The 25,494-nt window shown below is 38.9% G+C and overlaps 1 non-coding gene across 1 annotated transcript; it reads left to right on the forward strand.

Annotated features, from left to right (window-relative positions):
* Window positions 1–7,738: 7,738 nt before the first annotated feature.
* On the forward strand, window positions 7,739–7,854 carry LOC129557660 (small nucleolar RNA SNORA26). Its single transcript, XR_008686260.1, has one exon. It is a non-coding gene; the product is annotated as a small nucleolar RNA SNORA26 (small nucleolar RNA).
* The last annotated feature ends 17,640 nt before the right edge of the window (window positions 7,855–25,494 follow it).

Genomic DNA, 25,494 nt, shown 5'->3' on the forward strand with positions numbered 1-25,494 from the left:
AGTCTCCTTTAGGGGAACAATCTTTAAGTAGATAAAGACTTGTATTTTATTTTTACTAAATAATGTTAACATAAACCAATAACTGTAGCATAAGAGAATAGCCTTTAAGGAGTAACAACAGACCTCCTCTATCTAAGTCAGAATCTAACTTTAGGTTGGTTTCTTCCAGGGACTCACCCTGACATTCTGGGGTTCAGTCAACCTCCTGCAACCTCCTGACTACTTCCATGTTGAGCTACATTTTCTTATCCATGGGCACCAACTATCTTAGCATCACCTAAGACTGTGTAAAGGCAGAAACAGCTGAGAAGCATGTCACCAACTTAATGAGAAGGACAGGAGTGCTTTCAAGATGGGACAAAGTACAATCCTGCCTGCCTCACAGGTTGCATGAGAAGACCTATGAAAGACTTTCTCAGAGAAAAGACCTAGCTTTAGGAATATTCAGCCTCAACTGTCTAACTCAAATGTTGATTAGCATCAAAGGTTTCCTCTTTGAGAAAGGCCAGTATGAAAGGGAGTCACTTGGGGAACATCTGGAGAGCAGAAGACAGCATACAGGGATCGTGCATTTCCTCTTTGATGTACAATCACCTCTGCAGAGAAATGGCATATTAGTAAATTTTAGTTTAGCTTTTAGCATACCACTCATCCAACAGGCATCTGTGTCACAGACCCTAAGAAATTAAAATGTGTCCCACTTACACCAGGCTGAATAGAGACCAGTTCACTACCGTTCCCACAATTATTCAGTTCCAGATTCACAGGCTCAGAGCTCCTTGCCCACTCACAGTTGAGAGTACAGGTCCAGATGAATCCAATGCAGATGTAACTTGGTCTAGGGATGCCCCAGAAAATACAAGATTTCTTCTGCACTGACTCTCCAACCATCCATTTTTTTTTTTAATATTGCTAAATTCAAATAAAGTACCCTGTTAGAAAGTGGGTCAGTTTCCATTATGTCACTTAAAGTACAAATTTCAAAGTTCTTTCTTTGGAGAAAAAAAAAAAACAGGTATATTCCACCAGTCATGTTGCTAAATGATATCATTCCTCAATGGATGACATTTCCATTGAACAAAGCATGGGAATTTAATTCTATCCTGAATTGCTATGCCCTTCAAGTCAAGATCTGGCTTAGCAACAACAAATACCCATGGTTTTTTTCTTTTTTTTTTATCTCTAGTGGAAAAAAGTAGGATTTAAAGCTAACCCTGGTTGAACATATGCCTCACTTTTTAAAACCTAAGTAAATTCAGTCTGGTTTCCTGTGAGTACTGTTTGGAAATGCAGTTTACAAATCTTACTTTTCCATGACATAATACAGGAAGGCTGAAATAATACTCACACACCTGGAAATGGCTTAAGGAGAAAGCAGGGTTGAAAGAGGAGCAAGAGGAAAGTTCATGACAGACCTGCCATGAAAAATGCACTATTTACCAAGTTGGTACATCAAACCTGAGACTAAGTGATAAACAGAACTGCTTAAAACTAAGGTTTCCAACAGTATTTGTGCATTACCCTCTCTGGCTGCCTCTGTAACAGTTTATGAAACAACCAAAGTCAACAGACACAGGCCCACATCCTTGCAGCTTGCAGATACTTTTCCCACAGCCCTATTTATTACTTAACATAATGGGAAGTTCTCTCTTGGCAAAAGAGCTGATTAAGTGTTCCATTTAACAGTGTAATGCAAAGAATGCTTTCTTTTGCTTCAGACCTGCTGTTTTCATATTGTCTCATGCTGTTGAAAATGGAGATTTAGTAACTATTTTCTGAGTTGGTGTGCCTTTGTGATGAGGGTAATCTGGAGACACAAAATGAATAATTAAATTCATGTTGAATTTCTAATCACTTTCTTTTACCTACCCCCAAGGCCATAATTTTAGCCTGTTGTCTTTGCAGCTTGAGAACATGAAATGGACTTTCTGTGGTAAGTTTAAAGCAAAATAGTTTATCACAAATTTCTCTCTCTCACACAGAATGATCCCCTTCATTTATATTTCTATTCTTGTTGCTCTGCTCTGACATCTATACTGTCAGGGATATTATATCCACTCAACAAATATCATCTGAAGATAAAAAAAAGAAAAAAAAAAAGAACTTAAAGAGGTATGGGACTAAAAAATAACACTGAGAAGAGATTTTGTTATTGGAGTCAGTAGTAGTCCAGGGGTATAGTCTTTAAAAGGTTTTTACTCTTTTTACCAATCAACTTGAGGGATTAAAATAATGTAGTCTCAGCTGATTTTGATTGTTCAGTCATCCATCCAATTGTTTCACCTTCCTCTTCTTTTAGAAAATTAGTTGTTCCAGTTGTACTTCTCAAGCTAAAGCAATCATCAGTTAGAACTAATAAATGAATTCAGCATATTTTCAGGTAATAAAATTAACATGTGAAAACTGTCATATTTCTATACATTCATGATGAATTTTCAGAAAGAGAAATTAAGAAAACAGTTCCATTAACAACTGCCTTAAAAAAAATTAAATGCTTGGGAATAAATTTCACCAAAGAGATGAAAAATCTGTACTCTGAAAACTCTAAGACATTGATGTAAGAAATTTAAGAAAATACAAATAAATGAAAAGATAGACTGTGTTTGTGGAATGAAAGGATTAACACTGTTAAAATATCCACACTACCCAACCTACAGATTCAGTGTGATCGCTATCAAACTACCAATGACGTTTCTCACAAAATTAGAATAAATAATTCTGAAATTTGTATGGTATCATGAAAGACTCTGAATAGCCAATGTAATCTTGAGAAAGGAGAACAAAGCTGGATGTGTCATGCGCCCTAATATCAAACTACACTATAAAGGTATAGTAATTAAAACAGTATGGTACTGGCACACACAAAAAAAGACACATAGATCAATGGAACAGAATAGAGATCTCTGAAATAAACCCATACATATACTGCCAATAGGGCTTCCCAGGTGGCACTAGTGGTAAAGAATCTGCCTGCCAATGAAGGAGACATGGTTTTGATTGATGGGTCAGAGAGATCCCCTGAGGAGGGCATGTCAACACATTCCTGTGTTCTTCCCTGAAAATCCCATGGAGAGGAACCTGGCAGGCTACACTCCATAGGATCACGAAGAATCAGATTTAGCACACACACATACATACTACCAATTAATCTATGACCAATATGGGAAAAATATACAATGGGGAAAAGGCAGTCTTTTCAATAAATGATGTTGGGAAAACCGGATAGTTACATGTAAAGGAATGAAAGTAGAACATTATCTTATATCATATATAAAAGTAAACTCAAAATGGATTAAAGACTTGAATGTAGGACCTGAAACCATAAAACTGCTGGAAGAAAACATAGGCAGTATTATCACAGACATCACTCTTAGTGATATTTTTCTGGGTTTAACACCAGAGACAAGAACAACAAATAAAAAATAAACAAATGAGGCTACATTAAGTTAAAAATTTATTGCATAGCAGGGGAAATCAGCAATAAAATACAAAGTCAGCCTAAAATTTTTGCAGAAAAGTTGGTTTTTTGTTTTTTTTAAACAACTTACTGCACTGTTCTCTTTTTTCCCAGTACTGCAAATCTGGGTTAATGCCACCTCACAAACTATGTGCTACTAATGGAAACATGTTGATGGCATGAAATATTTTCAAACGCATTATTTCAGTCCTCACAACAACACTTTAAGATAGTGAAACTGGCATGACTATACTTGTCATTGATAAATGGAGACTCAGATAGTTTAGGGTGACTTCTCCAAATTGAGCTAGGAAGTAGTTGACTTAGGACTTGACCTCAAAATCATTTGAGTCTTTAGTCAGTGTCTTTTCTGCTGAACCATATCCCATTTCCAATTAAAGGTTCTTTTTAAGAACTAAAGAAAATCCGTTTTAAGACAGAAACGTAGTCCTAGACATTGATTTTGGAAGAAGCTTAAGGTATTAAGCATATAGATAATGCCTGTGCCAATAAATATGATGGCCAGAGAAGCCCATATTTCAAGTATTAATATCCAACTTTTTAATATGGTTTTCTTGCAGAAAATTTCCAAACATTCCCATTCAAGTCATCCAAGGATGACTTTTCTTTCTGGAAATTTTAGTGAAATCCTGTTAGTATTCATGTTTAGGAAGGAATTAAAATATTTCTAAGAAAACACTTCTGGTTTTATTAAAGCAAAGGAAACCTGGAGTTTTAAACTTCTTTCTTAAGGGCCATCAAGTCAAAATTTTTAGTAGAACTAGTATGATGAAAGGTTTCAGTGGTCGGTTCCAGCACACACACAGTGGAGTATTTCTATTTGTCTCGTGAGGGTACCTTGATTAAGGTTTCAAGAACATAACAGTGATATGTGAAAGAAAGAAATATCTTGTTAGAGGTGCCCCCAATTAACCATTCTGTTTATCTAAGTGTAAAGATAATGTTGACACTGAATTATGTAAAAAATAATTTCTCTTAGCGAGTTAGAAGACTCCATTCTGCACATCTTGCTTAGTACTAACAACTTTAGCGAGAGATTCTAGAATAAAGGAATACAATATAATCTATAATAATTAGCAAACTATAGTAATAAGAATATAATTTACAGTAAAATTTTTGTATATAGTAATTTTGAAGAACTATATTGAAAAGATTTTTTTAAATCTGAAAGTTCAAAGAAAACAGATTTTAAAATATGAGTTTTAATAGAGAAAAGTTTTGAAAAAGTAAATCTAAATGGCAAAAGTGCCCACCATATTTCAGATCCAACAAAATAAATGAGATCCTCACCAACAAGGCAGTCTATTACTGTGATTAATTAGAAACGGTGTGGATTCACAGGAGATTCAGTTTTTTTTATGCCTGCCAGCAAGAAGGGCTTGTGTAGATGACTCATCTTACAGCCAAAGCAATCATTTTCACTGGATGACTCCAATATCTAGCCTATAGTTAACAACTATAAACAAATTAACACCCCCAGTTATCTCAGCATACATTATGAAGCCATGTTTATCTTGGAGAGCTCCCTTGGGCAGGCCTCCTTCCATTAGTAAAAGTTAGAGCTCTGTGTGTGTTTCACTGTGAATCTTTCAAGGTCTTTTTTCTATGTTTATATGTGTGTTTAGGTGAACTCCAAGTTGCTTCCTGAGGAAACATTGGTCCTAAACACAGATATCTTGGTTTTTTGTCCACAGAGAAGAGGGAAAGGCTTCTTCTTAGATATCCTGGTTGGGAATTTGTCAACACTTCTGAGAGGATGTTGGCCAGACCCTGTGCAGATGATTGTTACAGCCTGTGGTTCCGCACTGCCACTAACAGGCAGAACAGCCTGCACTCCAGATGCTGGCCACGTGGTGAAGACTCTCATGCTGACTTGCCCAGCAGTACCAAAGAAAAGGCCAATTAAGAAAAAAAAAGTTTAGGCTGCCTGAAGGATAGTCCAACAAATTCAGACCTGGAGACTGGTCATACAGAGTGAAGTCAGAAAGAGAAAAACAAATATCATATAATATTACTTATATAGGGCTTCCCTTGTGGCTCAGCTGGTAAAGGATCCACCTGCAATACAGGAGACCTGGGTTTGATCCCTGGGTTGGGAAGATCCCCTGGAGAAGGGGACGGCTACCCACTCCAGTATTCTGGCCTGGAGAATTCCATGGATTATAGTCCATGGGGTTGCAAAGAGTCAGACATGACTGAACAACTTTCACTTCACTTCACTTCATATGTGGAATCTAGGAAAATGGTACAGATAAACTTAGTTGTTCACCTAGATAGTATATTAAAAAGCAGAGACATTACTTTGCCAACCAAGGTCCGTCTAGTCAAGGCTATGGTTTTTCCCGTGGTCATGTATGGATGTGAGAGTTGGACTGTGAAGAAAGCTGATCGCCGAAGAATTGATGCTTTTGAACTGTGGTGCTGGAGAAAACTCTTGAGAGTCCCTTGGACTGCAAGGAGATCCAACCAGTCCATTCTGAAGGAGATCGATCCTGGGTGTTCATTGGAAGGACTGATGCTAAAGCTGAAACTCCAATACTTTGGCCACTTCATGCGACGAGTTGACTCACTGGAAAAGAGTCTGATGCTGGGAAAGGTTGGGGGCGGGAGGAGACAGGGACAACAGAAAGCGAGATGGCTGGATGGCATCACTGACTTGATGGACATGAGTTTGAGTGAACTCCGGGAGTTGGTGATGGACAGGGAGGCCTGGCCTGCTGCGGTTCATGGGGTCAAAAAGAGTCAGACACGACTGAGCGACTGAACTGAACTGAACTGAAGCTTAGTTGTAATGCAGAAATAGACAGATGTAGAGGACAAATGTATGTATACTAAAGGGATGGCATGAACTGGGAGCTAGGAACTGAGATACACATACACACACACACGAGACCCCAGGTTTCCCAGGTGGCTCAGTGATAAAGAATCTGTCTGCTAATGCAGGAGACACGAGAGGTGTGGGTTTGATCCCAGGGTCAAGAAGATCCTCTGGAGAAGGAAATGGCAACTCACTCCATTCTTGCCTGGAATATCCCAGGCACAGAGGAGCCTTCATCCATGGAGTCACAAAAGAGTCGGTCCTGACTGAGCAACTAAACAACAACAATGAGAACAATAACACAGGGAACTTTATGAAGCTGCTTGTCTACCCCAAAAATGCCTGTGTACCTCACAGCAGAATTGTTTGTGCTACTTATAGAAATAATTGTTCCCAACATTTCAGGGGTTCCTATCTACCTAGAAAAAGAAACTACTTTCTAGTCTCTGTGCCAGAAACAGTATGTTTCCCTGAGTGGTTTTCTTTAATCTTATGGACACTGTGAATCCTATAAAGATACCCCCTCCAAACCTCTCCATATTCACTACTAAGAAGTCTAGAGCTGCATTTGTTTCCAGCCTCTAATACACATTTAGGACATCAAGACAGATATTTTGCTAAATTCTGGTTTAAATATTCCAATTTTGAACCAACTCAAACTTTATTACCTATTTATTTGTATTTTATGTCATTGCACATCTTCCTTTACATGTATAAACTAAAATATAATATAAATACATATGTATTATATCTTAATTTATAAAATTAAATATTTTAATTTACATATAATCTATATATAAATAATAATATAAAAATATATTCTATATACACATTACATATGTGAAGTCACTCAGTTGTGTCTAACTCTTTACGACCCCATGGACTGTACCCTGCCAGGCTCCTCTGTCCATGGGATTTTCCAGGCAAGAGTACTGGAGTGAGTTGCCATTTCCTCCTCCAGGGGATCTTCCCAACCCAGGGATTGAACCCAGGTCTCTCATGCTCCAGGCAGACTCTTTACCATCTAAGCCACCATACATTAAATATATATATATATATATATATATATATCTCACATACATATACTTAAAGCTCTTTTGGAATGATGCAAATTGCACATGACTGTAAGATCAGAGCTACTGCTAGAAACAAGCAATTTGTATCTCTCTGTGGGAGTCTTCGGGTTTCCCAGGTGGCGCTAGTGGTGGTAAAGAACCTGTGGGCCAATGCAAGAGAAAAAAGAGATGTGGGTTCAATCCTTGGGTTGGGAAGATCCCCTGGAGGAGACATGGTGACCCACTCCAGTATTCTTGCATAGAGAGTCCCATGGACAGAGGAACCTGGCAGGTTACAGTTCATAGGGTCACAAAGAGCCAGACACGACTAAAACAACTTAGCACCCACGCATGTGAAAGTCTTCAGTTACATCTGTCTCTAAATACATGCTCTTCAAAGCTGTTTGATAAAGAGGCTAACACAGGAGGGTAAAGAAAATCTCCATAAAACCCAGAGAAGAGATTTTAGAACTCCTCTCTGGATCCTATCTGGAGTCACAACTGAACCAGAAGATTTTAAGTCTTAGCACTTACTAGTATGTGTATAGTTAATACCAAAGTCATTAAATTTAAACTTGACCTTCGGTTTGACAATTAAAAAAAAAAAAACTATTTGATATAAGATTATAATTTCAATTTTTTTCCTTATGCTTTTTGCTTTTTATTTTAATAATAATATGGTGCTCATCTGTACCTGTACTTGCAAAGTGAAAGTTGCTCAGTCCTATCCGACTCTTTACGACCCCATGGACTATAGAGTCCCTGGAATTCTCCAGGCTAGAATACTGGATTGGGTAGCCCTTCCCTTCTCCAGGGGATCTTCCCAACCCACGGATCAAACCCAGGTCTCCCGCATTGCAGGTGGATTCTTACCAGCTGAACCACAAGGGAAGCCCGCTTTCTAACTAAATTTAAAATTTAGTGTTCAAAATTTAATACATGGATAAGAATGTATAATTTGAAATATACTTTTTCTACAATGGGCTTGTCAAATTTTATTCCTAGGCATTGCAATGTGTACCTTCAAGACTTCGAATCTAGGATATTGGTAGAGATGTAAGAATCGTGAAGCTCAAGATTCCTAAGAACTACAATGTAATTGGCTAAGCCAAGTCTGTGTAAAATAATTTCAGTAATTAGAATGTAGGATAGCTATTTTGGTAGGATAGAAAGGAAACTAGATGAGAAGCTTCCTCACGTTCCTCAGTACACACTGAACACCTTGGTTTAGTTCTAGAAATATTCTTGATTCAAAATTTAAATTTAGTGACTGGATTGAAATTTGGATTATGTACATTAACCAATTTATATTTCTAGAAGATACACTGAAAGCAATTCTTGGAATAATTTATTGACACAGCCAATATATAGCCCTCAAAAGGACTTTATACTCCAATAACTAAGCAAAGAATTTAAAATTCCGTTTCGTTTTCTCAAAAACAGAGAGAGAAGCAGAAGTACAAGTGACTGGGGTAAAACTAAATCTAAGTTATTTGTATTGCTTGGGGAAAATGTAGAAATATTAATTTTTAAACTTATTGAAATCAAATATGGGTTAAAATTTAATGTTATCCAACAAAAAATTGAAATAAAACATTTAACTTCCAAATAGGTAGAGAAAAGAATAGTGAAAATACAGAAATAGTTCAGAATACCCTATACTTCAAAATAAAATGTCACAATGTGAAGGTGAAATGTTGAACTGGATCATATTATGAGCTAAGCATCTAAGAAATAAAAGCAATTTCATATACAGTTAGCAAAAATACTGAAGGAGCACAGGTAAACATCCATAGAGAGCAATATAAAAGGGGGGAGCACGGGAAGATGACGGAGGAATAGGATGGGGTGACCACTTTCTCCCCCACAAAATCAGCAAAAGAGCATTTGAACGCTGAGTTAATCCCACAAAACAACTTCTGAAGACCGGGAGAGGACATCAGGCACTCAGAAAAGCAGCCCATAGTCTTCGAAAGGAGGTAGGAAAGAGTATAAAAGATAAAAAGAGAGACAAAAGAGGGAGGGACGGAGCTCTGTCCTGGGAAGGGAGGCTTAAAAAAAAAACAAAAAGAGAAGTTTCCAAACACCTGGAAACACTGGTGAGTGGAACCTCAGAGGGCCGCATAACTGGGAGACAAAAGACAAATAATTAAAACCCACAGACTAAGTGCCCAGAGGAAACTCTCAGCAAAGAAATGGCACAGATGCCCGCACCCCCCACTAGCAGGTGGGGGCTGGGCAGGGAGGCGCAGGCGGCAGCTGCACTTAGAGGAAGAACCAGGCTTGAATGCCCCAGGGCAAACTGAGGGCGTGAACTTAAGATAGTGAAGCAGAAAGGAAAAAGCCTGCGAAAAGCCCCAACCTAAGACTCCACCAGCCCTGCTCACAGAACAAAGCACTGAGCAGAGCGAGCCGGCAGCGGGCGGCCCATCCCCCAGCCCCCGCCGACACGGGCGGGGAGGGCAGCCAGTGCTGGGGTGGGGGCAGCCGCGGCCCCAGAGAGGCTTCCCATACCAAGCTGCAGGTAGGCTTCCTTGCTAACCAAGACTTCTCGGGTTCGGGCTGGTCGATATCCGCCTGAGAAAGTGCGCTGGTTGTACACCCAGAAAACCGAGCGGCAGGGACCAGGAAGGCGATAAGTCGCAGCGACTGCGCTCACCAAACGCCTGGTCACCTGAGCTGCTCGGACCGGGGAAGGCACAAAACGCAGGCCCAGCCAAGTCTGCACCTTTGTGGAGTACCTGAGGACCTGAACCCGAGCTGCTCAGACCTGGGAAGTGCATGCAACCCAGCGCCAGCTGTGGACAGCTCTCGGTAGAGCAACCCAGAGCCTGAGCAGCATAAACAGGGAAAGCACACATGCCTCAAGCAGGAGCATTCCCAGTAGCTGAGACACTGTGAGCACTCCCCACAGACGCCAGGGATATTTGTTAGCTGCGTTCCTCCCTCCCCACAGCAGGACTGAACAGGTGAGCCAGAAAAAAAAAAAAAAGTGTGCACCACCACATCCTGGTGTCAGGACGGGAATTAGACACTGAGGAGACCAGAAAACAGAAGAGCTTTTTCAACAGAAGGAACTGCCTTGGAAGTAACAGAGGGAGAAGCCTTGAGCCTACTGTGAGAATAAGAGTGAAAACCAGAGGCAGAGGCTTAAGTCCAAATCCTGAGAACACCAGAGATCTCCTGTTCCAGAGAACATTAATTGATAGGTACTCATCAAATGCCTCCATACATACACTGAAACCAGGCACCACCCAAGGGTCAACAAGTTTCAGTGAAAGACATACTATGCAAACTATCCAGCAACACAGGAGAATAGCACTGAACTTCAATATACAGGCTGCCCAAACCCAAACCCACTCCAAACCCACTGACATCTCAAACTCATTACTGGACACTTCACTGCACTCCAGAGAGAAGAAATCGAGCTCCACCCACCAGAACATCGACACAAGCTTCCCTAACCAGGGAACCTTCACAAGTCACCCATTCAATCCCACACACAAGGAGGTAACTACATAATAAAGAGAACTCCACAAACTGCCAGATGACGGAAAGGCCACCCCGAACACAGCAATATAAGCAAGATGAAGAGGCAGAGAAATACCCAGCAAGTAAAGGAACAGGATAAATGCCCACCAACACAAACAAAAGAGGAAGATATAGGGAACCTACCAGATAAAGAATTTCGAATTTTAATTGTGAAAATGATTCAAAATCTGGAAAACAAAATGAAGTTACAGATAAATAAACTGGAGAAAAGGATTGAGAAGATGCAAGAAATGTTCAATAAGGAATTAGAGGAAATAAAAAAGAGTCAATATATAACAAATAATGCAATAGATGAGATCGGAAACAATCTCGAGGGCACAAAAAGTAGAATAATGGAGGGAGAAGACAGGATAAGCGAGCTAGAAGATAGAATTGTAGAAATAAATGAAACAGAGATGGAAAAAGAAAAAAGAATTAAAAGAAATGAGGACATTATTAGAAACATATGGGACAATATTAAATGCCCCAACATTCGAATCATAGAAGTCCCAGAAGAAGAAGAAGACAAAAAGAAAGACCATGAGAGAATACTTGAGGAGATAATAGTTGAAAATTTCCCTAAAATGGGGAAGGAAATAATCACCCAAGTCCAAGAAACACAGAGAGTCCCTAACAGGATAAACCCAAGGCGAAATACTTCAAGGCACATATTAATCAAATTAACAAAGATCAAACACAAAGAAAAAATATCAAAAGCAGCAAGGGAAAAACAACAAATAACACACAAGGGGACCCCCATAAGGATAACAGCCGATCTTTCAACAGAAACTCTTCAAGCCAGGAGGGAATGGCAAGACATACTTAAAGTGATGAAAGAAAGTAACCTACAGCCCAGATTACTATACCCAGCAAGGATCTCATTTAAATATGAAGGAGAAATCAAAAGCTTTACAGACAAGCAAAAGCTGAGAGAATTCAGCATCACCAAACCAGCTTTCCAACAAATACTAAAGGATCTTTTCTAGACAGGAAACACAGAAAGGGTATATAAACTCGAACCCAAAACAATAAAGAAAATGGCAATGGGATCATACTTATCAATAATCACCTTAAATGTAAATGGGTTGAATGCCCCAACCAAAAGACAAAGGCTGGCTGAATGGATACAAAAACAAAACCCCCATATATGTTGTCTACAAGAGACCCACCTCAAAATGAGGACACATACAGACTGAAAGTGAAGGGCTGGAAAAAGATATTCCACGCAAATAGAGACCAAAAGAAAGCAGGAGTAGCAATACTCATATCAGATAAAATAGATTTTAAAACAAAGGCTGTGAAAAGAGACAAAGAAGGAAACTACATAATGATCAAAGGATCAATCCAAGAAGAAGACATAACAATTATAAATATTTATGCACCCAACATAGGAGCACCGCAATATGTAAGACAATTACTAACAAGTATGAAAGTGGAAATTAACAATAACACAATAATAGTGGGAGACTTTAATACCCCATTCACACCTATGGATAGACCAACTAAACAGAAAATTAACAAGGAAACACAAACTTTAAATGATACAATAGACCAGTTAGACCTAATAGATCTCTATAGGACATTTCACCCCAAAACAATGAATTTCACCTTTTTCTCAAGTGCACATGGAACCTTTTCCAGGATAGATCACATCCTGGGCCATAAATCTAACCTTGGTAAATTCAAAAAAATTGAAATCATTCCAAGCATCTTTTCTGACCACAATGCAGTAAGATTAGATCCCAATTACAGGAGAAAAACTATTAAAAATGCCAGCATATGGAGGCTGAACAACACACTGCTGAATAATGAACAAATCATAGAAGAAATCAAAAGAGAAATCAAAATATGAATAGAAATGAATGAAAATGAAAACACAACAACCCAAAACCTCTGGGACACTGTAAAACCAGTGCTAAGGGGGAATACAGGCACACCTAAAGAAACAAGAAAAAAGTCAACTAAATAACCTAACCCTACATCTAAAGAAACTAGAAAAGGAAGAAATGAAGAACCCCAGGGTCAGTAGAAGGAAAGAAATCGTAAAAATTAGGGCAGAGATAAATGCAAAAGAAACAAAAGAGACCATAGCAAAAATCAACAAAGCCAAAAGCTGGTTCTTTGAGAAGGTAAATAAAATTGACAAAACACTAGCCAGACTCATCAAGAAACAAAGGGAGAAGAACCAAATCAATATAATTAGAAATGAAAATGGAGAGATCACAACCGACAACACAGAAATACAAAGGATTATTAGAGAATACTATCAGCAATTATATGGCAATAAAATGAATAACCTGGAAGAAATGGACAAATTCCTAGAAAAGTACAACTTTCCAAAACTGAACCAGGAAGAAATAGAAAATGTGAACAGACCCATCACAAGCACAGAACTAGAGGCTGTAATCAGAAATCTTCCAGCAAACAAAAGCCCAGGTCCAGACGGCTTCACAGCTGAATTCTACCAAAAATTTAGAGAAGAGCTAACACCTATTCTACTAACTCTTCCAGAAAATTGCTGAGGAAGGGACACTTCCAAACTCATTCTATGAGGCCACCATCACCCTAATCCCAAAACCTGGTAAAGATGCCACAAAAAGAGAAAACTACAGGCCAATATCACTGATGAACATAGATGCAAAATTCCTTAACAAATTTCTAGCAGTCAGAATCCAACAACACATTAAGAAGATCATACATCATGACCAAGTGGGCTTTATCCCAGGAATGCAATATCCGCAAATCAATCAACATAATACACCACATTAACAAACTGAAAAATAAAAATCATATGATTATCTCAATAGACACAGAGAAAGCCTTCGATAAAATACAACATCCATTTAAGATAAAAACCCTTCAGTAAGTGGGAATAGAAGGGACATATCTCAACATAATAAAAGCTATATATGACAAACCCACAGCAAACATTATCCTCAGTGGTGAAAAACTGAAAGCATTTCCCCTAAAGTCAGGAACAAGACAATGGTGCCCACTCTCACCACTACTATTCAACATAGTTTTGGAATTTTTGGCTACAGCAATCAGAGCAGAAAAAGACATAAAAGGAATACAAATTAGAAAAGAAGTAAAACTTTCACTGTTTGCTGATGACATGATCCTCTACACAGAAAACCCTAAAGACTACCAGAAAACTACTATAGCTAATCAATGAATACAGTAAAGTTGAAGGATATAAAATCAACACACAGAAATCACTTGCATTCCTATACACTAATAATGAGAAAATAGAAAGAGAAATCAAGGAAACTATTCCATTCACTGTTGCAACGAAAAGAATTAAATACTTAGGAATATATCTACTTAAGGAAACAAAAGACTTGTACATAGAAAACTATAAAACACTAGTGAAAGTAATCAAAGAGGACACTCATAGATGGAGAAATATACCATATTCGTGGATTGGAAGAACAAATATTGTCAAAATGAGTATACTACCCAAAGTAATTTATACTTTCAATTCAATCCCTATCAAGCTACTAACAATATTTTTTCACAGAACTAGAACAAATAATCTCACAATTTGTATGGAATTACAAAAAACCTCGAATAGCCAAAGCAATCTTGAGGAAGAAGAATGGAACTGGAGGAATTAACCTGCTGGATTTCAGGCTCTACTACAAAGCCATAGTCATCAAGACAGTATGGTACTGGCATCAAGACAGAAATATAGATCAATGGAACAAAATAGAAAGCTCAGAGATAAATCCACGCACCTATGGACACCTTATCTTTGATAAAGGAGGCAAGAATATAAAATGGAGAAAAGACAGTCTCTTTAAGAAGTGGTGCTGGGAAAACTGGTCAGCCACTTGTAAAAGAATGAAACTAGAACACTTCCTAACACCATACACCAAAATAAACTAAAAATGGATTAGAGAGCTAAATGTAAGACCAGATTCTATAAAACTCCTAGAGGAGAACGTAGGCAAAACACACTCCGACATAAATCACAGCAGGATCCTCCAAGACCCACCTCCCAGAATAATGGAAATAAAAGCAAACATAAACAAATGGGACCAAATTAAAATCAAAAGCTTCTGCACAGCAAGGGAAACTATAAGCAAGGTGAAAAGACAGCCTTCAGAATGGGAGAAAATAATAGCAAATGAAGCAACCGATAAAGTATTAATCTCCAAAATATACAAACAGCTCCTGCAGCTCAATTCCAGAAAAATAAACGACCCAATCAAAAAATGGGCCAAAGAACTCAACAGACATTTCCCCAAAGAAGACATAAAGATGGCTAACAAACACATGAAAAAATGCTCAACATCCCTCATAATCAGAGAAATGCAAATCAAAACCACAATGAGATACCATTTCACATCAGTCAGAATGGCTGTGATCCAAAAGTCTACATGCAATAAATGCTGGAGAGGGTGTGGAGAAAAGGGAACCCTCTTACACTGTTGGTGGGAATGCAAACTAGTACAGCCACTATGGAGAACAGTGTGGAGATTCCTCAAAAACCTGGAAATAGAACTGCCATACAACCCAGCAATCGCACTCCTGGGCATACACACCAAGGAAACCAGAATTGAAAGAGACACATGTACTCCAATGTTCATCGCAGCACTGTTTATAATAGCCAGGACATGGAAGCAACCTAGATGTCCATCTGCAGATGAATGGATAAGAAAGCTTTGGTACATATACACAATGGAGTATTTTTCAGCCATCAAAAAGAATGCATTTGAATCAGTTCTAATGAGGTGGATGAAATTGGAGCCAATTATACAGAGTGAAGTAAGCCAGAAAGAAAAACATCAATACAGTATACTAACGCATATATATGGAATTTAGAAAGATGGTAACCTTAACCCTGTATACGAGACTGCAAAAGAGACATAGGTATATAAAACAGTCTTTGGGACTCTGTGGGAGAGGGTGAAGGTGGGATGATTTCGGAGAATGGCATTGTAGCATGTATATTATCATATGTGAAATAAATCACCAGTCCAGGTTCGACGCATGATACAGGATGCTTGGGGCTGGTGCACGGGGATGACCTGGAGGGAGGATATGGGGAAGAGGGAGGTGGGAGCGGGGTTCAAGAAAGGGAACACATGTACACCCGGGGCGGATTCGTGTCAATGTATGGCAAATCCAACCAATATATTAATGTAAGGTAATTTGCCTCCAATAAAATAAAAAAATAAATAAAAGAAAATAAAAGAAATATAAAAGGAAAAGAGAGGTTCCTTATTAAATAAGCAAAATCTAAAGAATCTCTGAAGAAAGACAAATATTCTAATATTTTGTCTGGGGAAATCTGATAGCAAATTTGAGGGGAGGCACACTGTTAGCTTGGAATGGAGAAATAATTCTGAACCCTAGTATCTCAGCATCTTTAATGTGATACAGTCCCCAATTATGCCTGGCTCCAATAATTACCTCACCACTAACCAGCATGGTTGAAAAATCATGAATCTTGGAGAGCTGAAAATTTGAACCATGTCAAATGGAAGGTTCAGCAATTTGTTATTTTGTTGCCATGATTTTGCAATGGTAGAATTGGTGATTGCTTTTCATGAACCAACAGTGTATTTTCAGCTTTGTGTAAAAGAATATTTTTCAGCACTCTTTATCAAACAACAATTTTAGACAGTGAATCTTAAAAGAAAACTATTCCTACAACAATGAGGGAAGCAGAACTAAAATAATAATATTTTGCTGATTCAAAAAAAAAATAGTTAAGCACAGATATGAATGAATGGTTTTTGGATACTGGTTTTATTATACATTCTTTGACTTCACTGGCATTTATGTGCTGCCATAAAATTATTATTATCATTTTAGTGGGAAAAAGAGAGGATGCAGGTGGGGAGAAAGCTACTTGAGAAACAAGAGTGAATAAATGATATTCTCACATCATTTAAAACAAATCCTGCCACCAATTGCCTATAACTCCCTTCCTGCACCATGTGTTGCTAGTTTGGGACTATAAATGTGACAAGCATTAAGTGAAATCTCAGCCAAATACTACTGGAATAGTGAAAACTACAATTTATCATGTACCAAGGATTTAAAGATTAATTTTGTGCTTTAAAAAAAAGAGGGCTGAAATTTTAAAGGTAGATAATTATTCTTTTCATTGTTGAAATCAGAACTTAATATTCATTTTACAGCTAACATTACTAAGCTTTGGGGATTCCTGTTTGGACTTGGTAATGGAAAAGGAAGGGCTTGGAAGATGCTTTATTCTTTATTATTATATATTCTTCAAATTCAAGGTAAGTAAAATATTTATAAAGTCATTTTAACAAGGGTATTATTCAAAGTAAATTCAAGGTGTAACATAAAAGTGAAGTGAAATATTTTAAGCCTGTAGAAAAGTAAATTCTTCATTACTTGCAGAGGAGACACTTAATGCATTTCACCATAGAATGAGTCATACCATTCCTGCCCTCAGCTGATATCTGGCAGCTGTACATCTTGGAGGCTAGTGTGGGAATTTGGAGAGATGATAAAGCCAGAAGCCCAGGGAAGTTCCAAGAAATGCAGACAAGAGGTCAACTCTGAGGAAGAATTTAGGTGGAAAAGCTGTTGGGTCATACCTTCTCCAGTGGGTAAAAGAGGAAAATTGCCCAGAGCCTCCATAAGGGTATCATTTCAATCCCCTGCCTCTCCAGACTGCCAGGAGCCTGTCCCCGTTTGGCTGTGTGCTCCTAGGGGGCAGGATTTATGTGTGTGTACCTGGTGATTCTGGCAAAAACAGGAGATCAAGGAAAGTTTATCTCTGAGGAGACAAAAAACCTGAGAGATAAAGTCCCAAAGCATAGATTTAGAAGATGTACCTAGAGCTTGTTCTTTGCGAAATGTTTATAAGGAGTGTAGGAAGAGTATGGGAGATGGTAGAACAGATGAGGAAAGAATAACGTGATCCAGGAGATGTGTAAGCAGAATCAAGAAAACTCGATAAGCAGAACAGAGGGAGGTTTGTTTCCAAAGTAAAGAAATGGTCAACAGTGACAAATGGAGCAGAAATGTCAAGTATAGGGAGAACTGGAAAACACACAAGTCTGCTACATATGAACAAGCTCTGTTTCCAGAGAACATCTGTAAGTGCAATTTATTCATAAGTCCAGCAAATTTAGCCTAGGTACCCAACCAGCACAATCAGCTATGTAGTACTGTACTCTGCTAGGAATGAAAACATGTTATAGTGGTGAAGGTGGTTCATTCCCAGTTGATAGGAGGGTTTTATAGAGTCAAATCTCTTCATATGAGATTTCCTGGGGATGAGAGAGATTAGGACATCAAAGGAGGAAGGAAGTGACATGTGTAGAGCATCATCTACCATGATCAGCTACCAAGCATTTGATGATGCAAAGCTTTACTACTCAGGAGTGTGGTCCACAGAGCAGCAGCATCAGTGCTCCTTGGCAACTCAGTAGAAACACATCATCTGCAGCCTAATCTAGATACCCAGACCTACTCAAACAAGACTCTGCATCTAACTAGACCTCAGGCAATTCATATGCATACTACAGCTAGAGAAGTACTGTTTGAAATTTACATTAAAAGACTTCCTGAAGCACAGGGGTGTAATATTCTTTATTCCTCCGTACCTGAACTCGACCTCATCACAAACATTCAAGCTCCCATCTGATGGGGACAATAACTACTCTATATGTGTCATTTCCAGTTAGGACAGTGTCTTCCTGGGGTAAATATGTCATTCCTTCAAGATTCAATCTCAGCTAATGGAACAATCAAGGAAGTACCTTCATATCAGAAGTTTCACATCTATTATTTATTTCTCAGTGACAAATGACCCGGAAATATAGTGACTTAAAAGTAACTACCACTTGTGAAAATTTTCTGATAACTGTCTGGGTCAGCTGGACATTGTCTAGTCTAGGCTGGTTTGACTGATCTCTATGGTCAACTGACAGCTGCAAGATCTCTCCTGGGCCCCACTTTTGCCAATGAAAATCAGAATTTCAAGGCCTTAGACACATACTCAACGTCTTTGTTGTAGGGGAATTAGGATCTCTCACCAGCCCTCCCCACTGCTCTCTCTATAGCCAAGAACAGCTTGTACAGCAAGCTGCCAGAAAAGTGAGAGAAAGGGACATTTTTAATATTTTAAAATACTTATTATATTTATAACTTAACATGAGATATTTAATGCATATACATACACAAAGGGTTTCCCAGGTGGTTCTAGTGTAAAGAATCTGCCAATGCAAGAGACATAAAGGACTCAAGTTTAATCCCTGAGAGGGGAAGATCCCATGGAGGAGGGCATGGCAACCCACTCCAGTATTCTCGCCTGGAGAATCCCATGGACAGAGGAGCCTGGCAAGCTACAGTCCATGGGGTCCCAAAGAGTTAGAAATGATGACTGAAGTGACTTGGCACGCACACACACACAAAACTCCACCACTTTGTAGTAAAGATATTAACAGATGAGAAAAGTTTATCTCAGGGTATTTAAGGAACTTCCCACAGGGACAGAATATATATGGTGGGGCCAGAAATGGAACTTAGTCTAGTTGTCCCTCTCCACTTCGTGTAAGGAAATGTCTAAGGACAGAACATGGCATTATTAGTCCATATTTACCCTCAGCTCCGTCACGTCATTTAACATTCTTTTTCAGTCCAGGCCAGTGGCCATTTTCACACACTCCCTCCATGGATTGGCCATCCTTTTATTTGGCATCTGACCACCCTTTGGAAATCCACCCTATAAAGATGTCCAGCCTAGAAGAGTTGTGTTACAATGATCATTGTTCATCACAACTTAGAACTCTGTTAGTAGGGATCTCTCCCCAGGAGGTGTTCAGCAGGGCTGGGAGGTAATTTCAAAGAAACCACAAGAAGCTCACTGTGATGTTGTTCCTAATGCAGTTGCACACATATACAGGATGTATCCCTGAAGCACAGGTCTCCTTCCTGCTATTAACATATCCCTAAACAGACTCTGGGTTTTATGGTTCCTTTGTTTCTTTGGAGATACTGATATTTCTTTCCTTTCTGTACTATAAGATTCCATGTGCCTGCAGACGTTCTCCAAAACAAACATTCCTCACTCTTTCCAATCTAAAGCACTGTTCACTATGAAAAAAGGAAGAAAGTCATCTTACCACAGTTGAAAGTGGCTAAATTTAGACATGAGTTTTGGAGGAATCTCTCCTATCCAGACTCTGGCAAAATTAAAATTTCCAAACAATTCTGCATTAGAAAGTCAGATAGGTAACCAACAAGGACCTACTGTTTAGCACAGGTAACTGTGCTCAATATTTTGTGATACCCTATAAGGGAAAAGAGTCAGAAAAAGGAATATATATATATATATATATGTATGTGTGTATATAATACATGCATTACATATATTTGTATATGTAACTAATACAACCCTGAAACTAATACAATCTTGTAAATCAACCATACTTCGATTAAAAAAAATAAAATAACATTCAATAATAAAAAATTGGGGAAAAAAGTCATGTGGTAAGACTGAGATTTGTGGCAGGAACCTTGCAAATGGCAATATGAGCATCACTGCAGGAAAGGCAGCTTCTCCATCAGCTTCTTAAACATTTAACCATCTCTGATCTTGAGCTACTCTTTTTCTATTTGCCAGCCTAGAAAACACACACGTGATCTCAGAAAGTTATTAGCTTTCAAAGCCAGTCCTTTTCCAAGCCATTATGCAAGAAAGAGAAAACTACCTGCCACCTGTCAAACATCTCCAGCAGTAGGCTGAGAATCTACACCGTCATGTAGATAAACCAGGAACCTGGTTTATTGCCTTTGTATGCCAGCTGTCATTGGAAAAGCAGAAATCCTTAGGAAGGAGGTAAGATAGAGTATAGGAAAAATATTTCATTGAGCTGTCTAGAAACGGTATTTTACAGGCTATGGAAGGGAAAAAGGAAACATCTGAAATCACCACACTTCAAATAAAAGGTGCAAACATTGGTGTTTTTTCTTTCATCCTTCGGCTGTCTTTAAAATGATTCTCATGGGTTACGGTGAAATACTTCACTGGGAGAATATGAAGAGAGTCAAAGTCTGGTTCTCTCCTCCGCTGCTCTGAATAAGCTCTCGGAGAGTTTTAAAAGGATCAGCTTTTTCTTCTTTTTTACAGAGTCGATGACACCATGGCCCTTCATCAAGTGTAAATTCCAGATTTCTGCATACATTTAATTAAAGGAAAGTTCTTATTCTTCATTAGACAGAAGACAATTCTTTTTTCTCCAGGTGAAGTCTTTCGTCCTGTCTTCCCACTGTCACCTGGCAATGTGGTATTATACCACATTGAGAGATGGCGTGCTGTGGACAGTCCTGGATTCAAATATGGCTCTATTCCAAACAGGCATGATCCTGGGCAGGAAACTTAACTTTTCCAAGCCTCGGCTTCACAATTTGTAAAGAGGGACTAGTTATATTTGCCTCCAAAAGCTGCTCAAAACACCAAATATAAAATATCTGAAACAGTACGCTCAGTCATTGGTAGCTATGATTAATACTATCATTGCACCTTAAGAAAACAGATACTAAAAGCTACTAATTTTTCATAGCAGGAACAAAGTATGTCTTTAAACTTGAGGGGACAATGAATGGATGGATGGACAAACCGAAGCAACATTTTATTGATTAACCTAGACAGCTTTTCTATCTGTTTCACATATCAAAACCACTTCTTGAAGAAGGTCTAATTTGCCTGGGTCAAAGGGTGACATGAAGGCCAAGCTCCAGAAAGAGTTTAACCACTTTAAGATCAGTGTAAGCTTTCATTATTTGAGTCCAATGTATGAATATTACATTTAAATTTCAATTATTTTCACCCATTCAGATGCATGCATTCCACCTGCATAACTTCACCCAAGAGGAGAACTGAAAGATCTAGAGAAAATGAGAGAAAAGTAAATAAATACTGAAAAATGTCAGCTCACCTTGTGGGAGAAGAGAGCTGGGGAGAAAGGGAGAGAGCACTAGCAGGAACCACCTGCTACCCACATGGGTTTCCCCTCAAGTCCGATGGGAGGGTCGATGCTATTTAGGAGTAAAGGGCTCTCCTTGGTGGAAATGACCCACCCTTCTCACTGCATTTTGTAATGGCTCATGTGCATTCATTTATGGCATGGATTTACCTGAAGAACTGGACTAAGAGAGGAAAATGAGATGGATAGAAATGGAGGTAAATTCAGCCTTAATGAGAAAAACATGAAAATTCTTTTTAAAAAAATGAAGCGCTAATATATAAAACATGAACTCTCCAGATTGACTGAGTCATTTGGAAGTTTATTCATAAAAACGTTCACTTTCTTCCTCCCCCAAGTTTTTCATTAAACTTCTCTTTGCTGCAGTTTAAAAGTAGCAACATTTTATGTTCTTTTCCCAGAAGGGAGGACCAGAAGAGTCAAGTCAACAAGTAAAAAATTATTTATAACTCAAAATAACTATTAGAGCTATTGGTATGGTATAGAGGGAATAGAAAATCCAAATTAGCTTTATAGTATCCATTTAGAATATTATACATACTCCTTGATTTTCTCATTCCCTTACTGTATGCTTCCACCTTTATATCATGTCTATTCATTTTGTTTTTCTCTCATTTATTGTATACTTTCTTTCTGTTTTATAAATTGTGTATTCTTTCTGAACCATTCAGGTTCTCATTTATTTCATTTATTTCTTATAAATGAAGAAATTTATATTTCAGGTTTCTTATGAATTTGGGTTTCTGATATTTTTCTGTTTTTTATCCTTCTTCCTTCATATTCTTTTTTCTAAGTTCTTATACTAACAAAGTCAAGTAAAAAGAGAAGCTTTAGGAATTAATAAAACAGAGGAAAAGCTGTTACAAAAATAAATAGTGAGAAATCTTAAAACAGATGCAGTGGGTGACAAGAACACAGGAGGAAAAGGAAACAGCAAGGATAGAGAGAGCATGAGAAAAAAGAGAAAACAGGAAAAGAGTCAACAGTTCTTATTTTAACAGCCCCTAGGTACTCCCCACACTCAAGTCCCCCATTCAGTCTATGTTTTATTTCTTTATGCCCATGGAATGAGAAAACAGGAACGGGGACTTGCATGAAAGCGCTTAATCCCCAAAGGGATGATGGAGTAAAGGAAATGGCCCAAGAATGCAAATATGGGAAGTGCGGCCCATTTCCTAATTCCCTTATTCACATTTACACCTCTTTGTAGTAGCCAGGCCTTTTATTTTTTGTCCCATGACACTCAGTTTATGTCTTTTCTTACCTTAGTCTCATATTCACTGTACCTATGTTCTTATCCTCTCATCTCCTAGAAATCTATTTTTCCCTTTCCCTGCTCTGAACTAACCTAGACAGTATATTAAAAAGCCGAGACATTACTTTGCCAACCAAGGTCCATCTAGTCAAGGCTATGGTTTTTCCAGGGGTCATGTATGGATGTGAGAGTTGGACTGTGAAGAAAGCTGATCGCCGAAGAATTGATGCTTTTGAACTGTGGTGCTGGGGAAGACTCTTGAGAGTCCCTTGGACTGCAAGGAGATCCAACCAGTCCATTCTAAAGGAGATCAGTCCTGGGTGTTCATTGGAAGGACTGATGCTAAAGCTGAAACTCCAGTACTTTGGCCACCTCATGCGAGTTGACTCACTGGAAAAGACTGATGCTGGGAGGGATTGGGGCAGGAGGAGAAGGGGACGACAGAGAATGAGATGGCTGGATGGCATCACCAACTCGATGGACATGAGTTTGAGTGAACTCCGGGAGTTGGTGTTGGACAGGGAGGCCTGGCGTGCTATGATTCATGTGGTCGCGGAGAGTCGGATACGACTGAGCGACTGAACTGAACTGACTGATAGATTCTCTGGCAGCCTCATCAGCTTCCTCGCCCATGCCAGTCACAGCTGTCCTGTTGCCCCAGCTCTTCCCTACCAAGCTTCTCACCTCAACAAACATCATCCTTACTCTCAGAAGATGATTTTGCTTCTTTCTTCACAGGAAAATAAAAAGGTAGCGGCGTTGCTCAGGAGCTCCCTCAAGTTCCAACATTCAGGCGAGCATCTACTACCTCACTCACTTCAGTGACCAAGTGTTTCAGAGCCCAAAGCTAATTCTTTTACCTGCACTCTCAATCCCATCCTTTCTAAGCACCCTACCTCATCAATTATTTTCAGTCCCACTCCTGTGTTGATCCTACTAGCCTTTGTGATGCTATATATATATATATATATATATATATATATATACACACACATACACACACACACACATATATGGGATTGGTCAAAGGATGCTGTTAAATTAATTAAACAAGGAAGCCATTAGCCTGAGGTGGCTCTAATTCTTTGGTGACCTACACAAACAACTTAGAACCTAAGCCTGTAAATGGCTAAAGGTTAAGAAATTGAAACCCAAGGACAACCAATCACAGCCAACTAGGCTTTAGGCTATAGCCAATCAAATCATTTCCTTTCGTTGCTTCTGCACTTTCTCTCCTTCCTCTGGCTCCCATTGGCAGAGCGTTCCTAACCTCTTTGTTTTGATACTGCCCAATTTGAATGGAGTTTTGCCCAAGCGAACTCTAAAAATTTTAGCATACTTTAGTTTACCTTTTAACAATGGAAGAGGAAGGAAAGAACTTAAAGAATAAGATGAAAGTAATGGACATAATTAAGAAGGAGGGTAGGGTGAGGGGAGGAAAAGTCTTAAGGCAAGAGGTAAGGGAGGAGAGAGTTTTGTGTTGAAGAGGGTGAGGAGTGAGAAATGGGACCCTGCCAGGGGATCTGATGTGGATCTACTTTAGCATCCTGGAAGAGATGTCAGTAAGACACATTTTTCTCTTAGGATGTGCTTCTTTTTCTGTGACACAAGAAGACTTTCAGTGTGTGAGATGTGGCTTCAGTTAAGTTACATCTCCCCATCTTTAAAACAAAAGTAAAAACAAGCAAAATTTGAAAATACCCCTCAAGCTGACATCCCTCTCTGGCTGTACTGCCACTAGGATTCTTGAAAGATTTCTACAGGCAAGGTTTCTGCTTGCTCTTTCTAACTGTTATTGTTGTTCAGTCACTAGGTTGTATCTGACTCTTTGTAACCCCATGGACTGCACCACGACAGGCCTCCCTGTCCTCACCATCTCCCAGAGTTCACCCAAGTTCATGTCCATTGATTCAGTGATGCTATCCAACCATCTCATCCTCTGCCACCCTCTTCTCCCTTTGCCTTCAATCTTTCCCAGCATCAGGGTCTTACTATACCAGCATCAGGTATAATCACTCTCATAATACTTTCAAAAAAAAAAAAATAGTTCAAAAGAGTTACCATTCATCTTGAGTTCACTAGGTGTCAGACCCCTAGCTTCACAGACATTATTTCCTTCATTCTTCAAATAACCATCCCTGCATTTTAATGTGGTTGAAGATTTATTTCCTAGGCCAAAGACAGAACTAAAACAGGTCCCTTCTTTCATCTAGTGGCTTTACACAGATAGTGCCAAGCAAGCAGATGGGGTAAAGAAAAGCCGTCTTTATTGCCTCCTCCCTCTATTCTTTTGCTCAGAAGAAAAAGAAAGCATTGCTCTCAGAGCAATTATTTCATGCTCCCATCACTCGGGGGACTCACTGTAGACTGAGGACCAA

The sequence above is a fragment of the Moschus berezovskii genome, chromosome 7 (assembly GCF_049115385.1).
Source record: "Moschus berezovskii isolate FMDL1 chromosome 7, NW_MosBer_1.0, whole genome shotgun sequence".
Lineage (NCBI taxonomy): Eukaryota > Metazoa > Chordata > Mammalia > Artiodactyla > Moschidae > Moschus > Moschus berezovskii.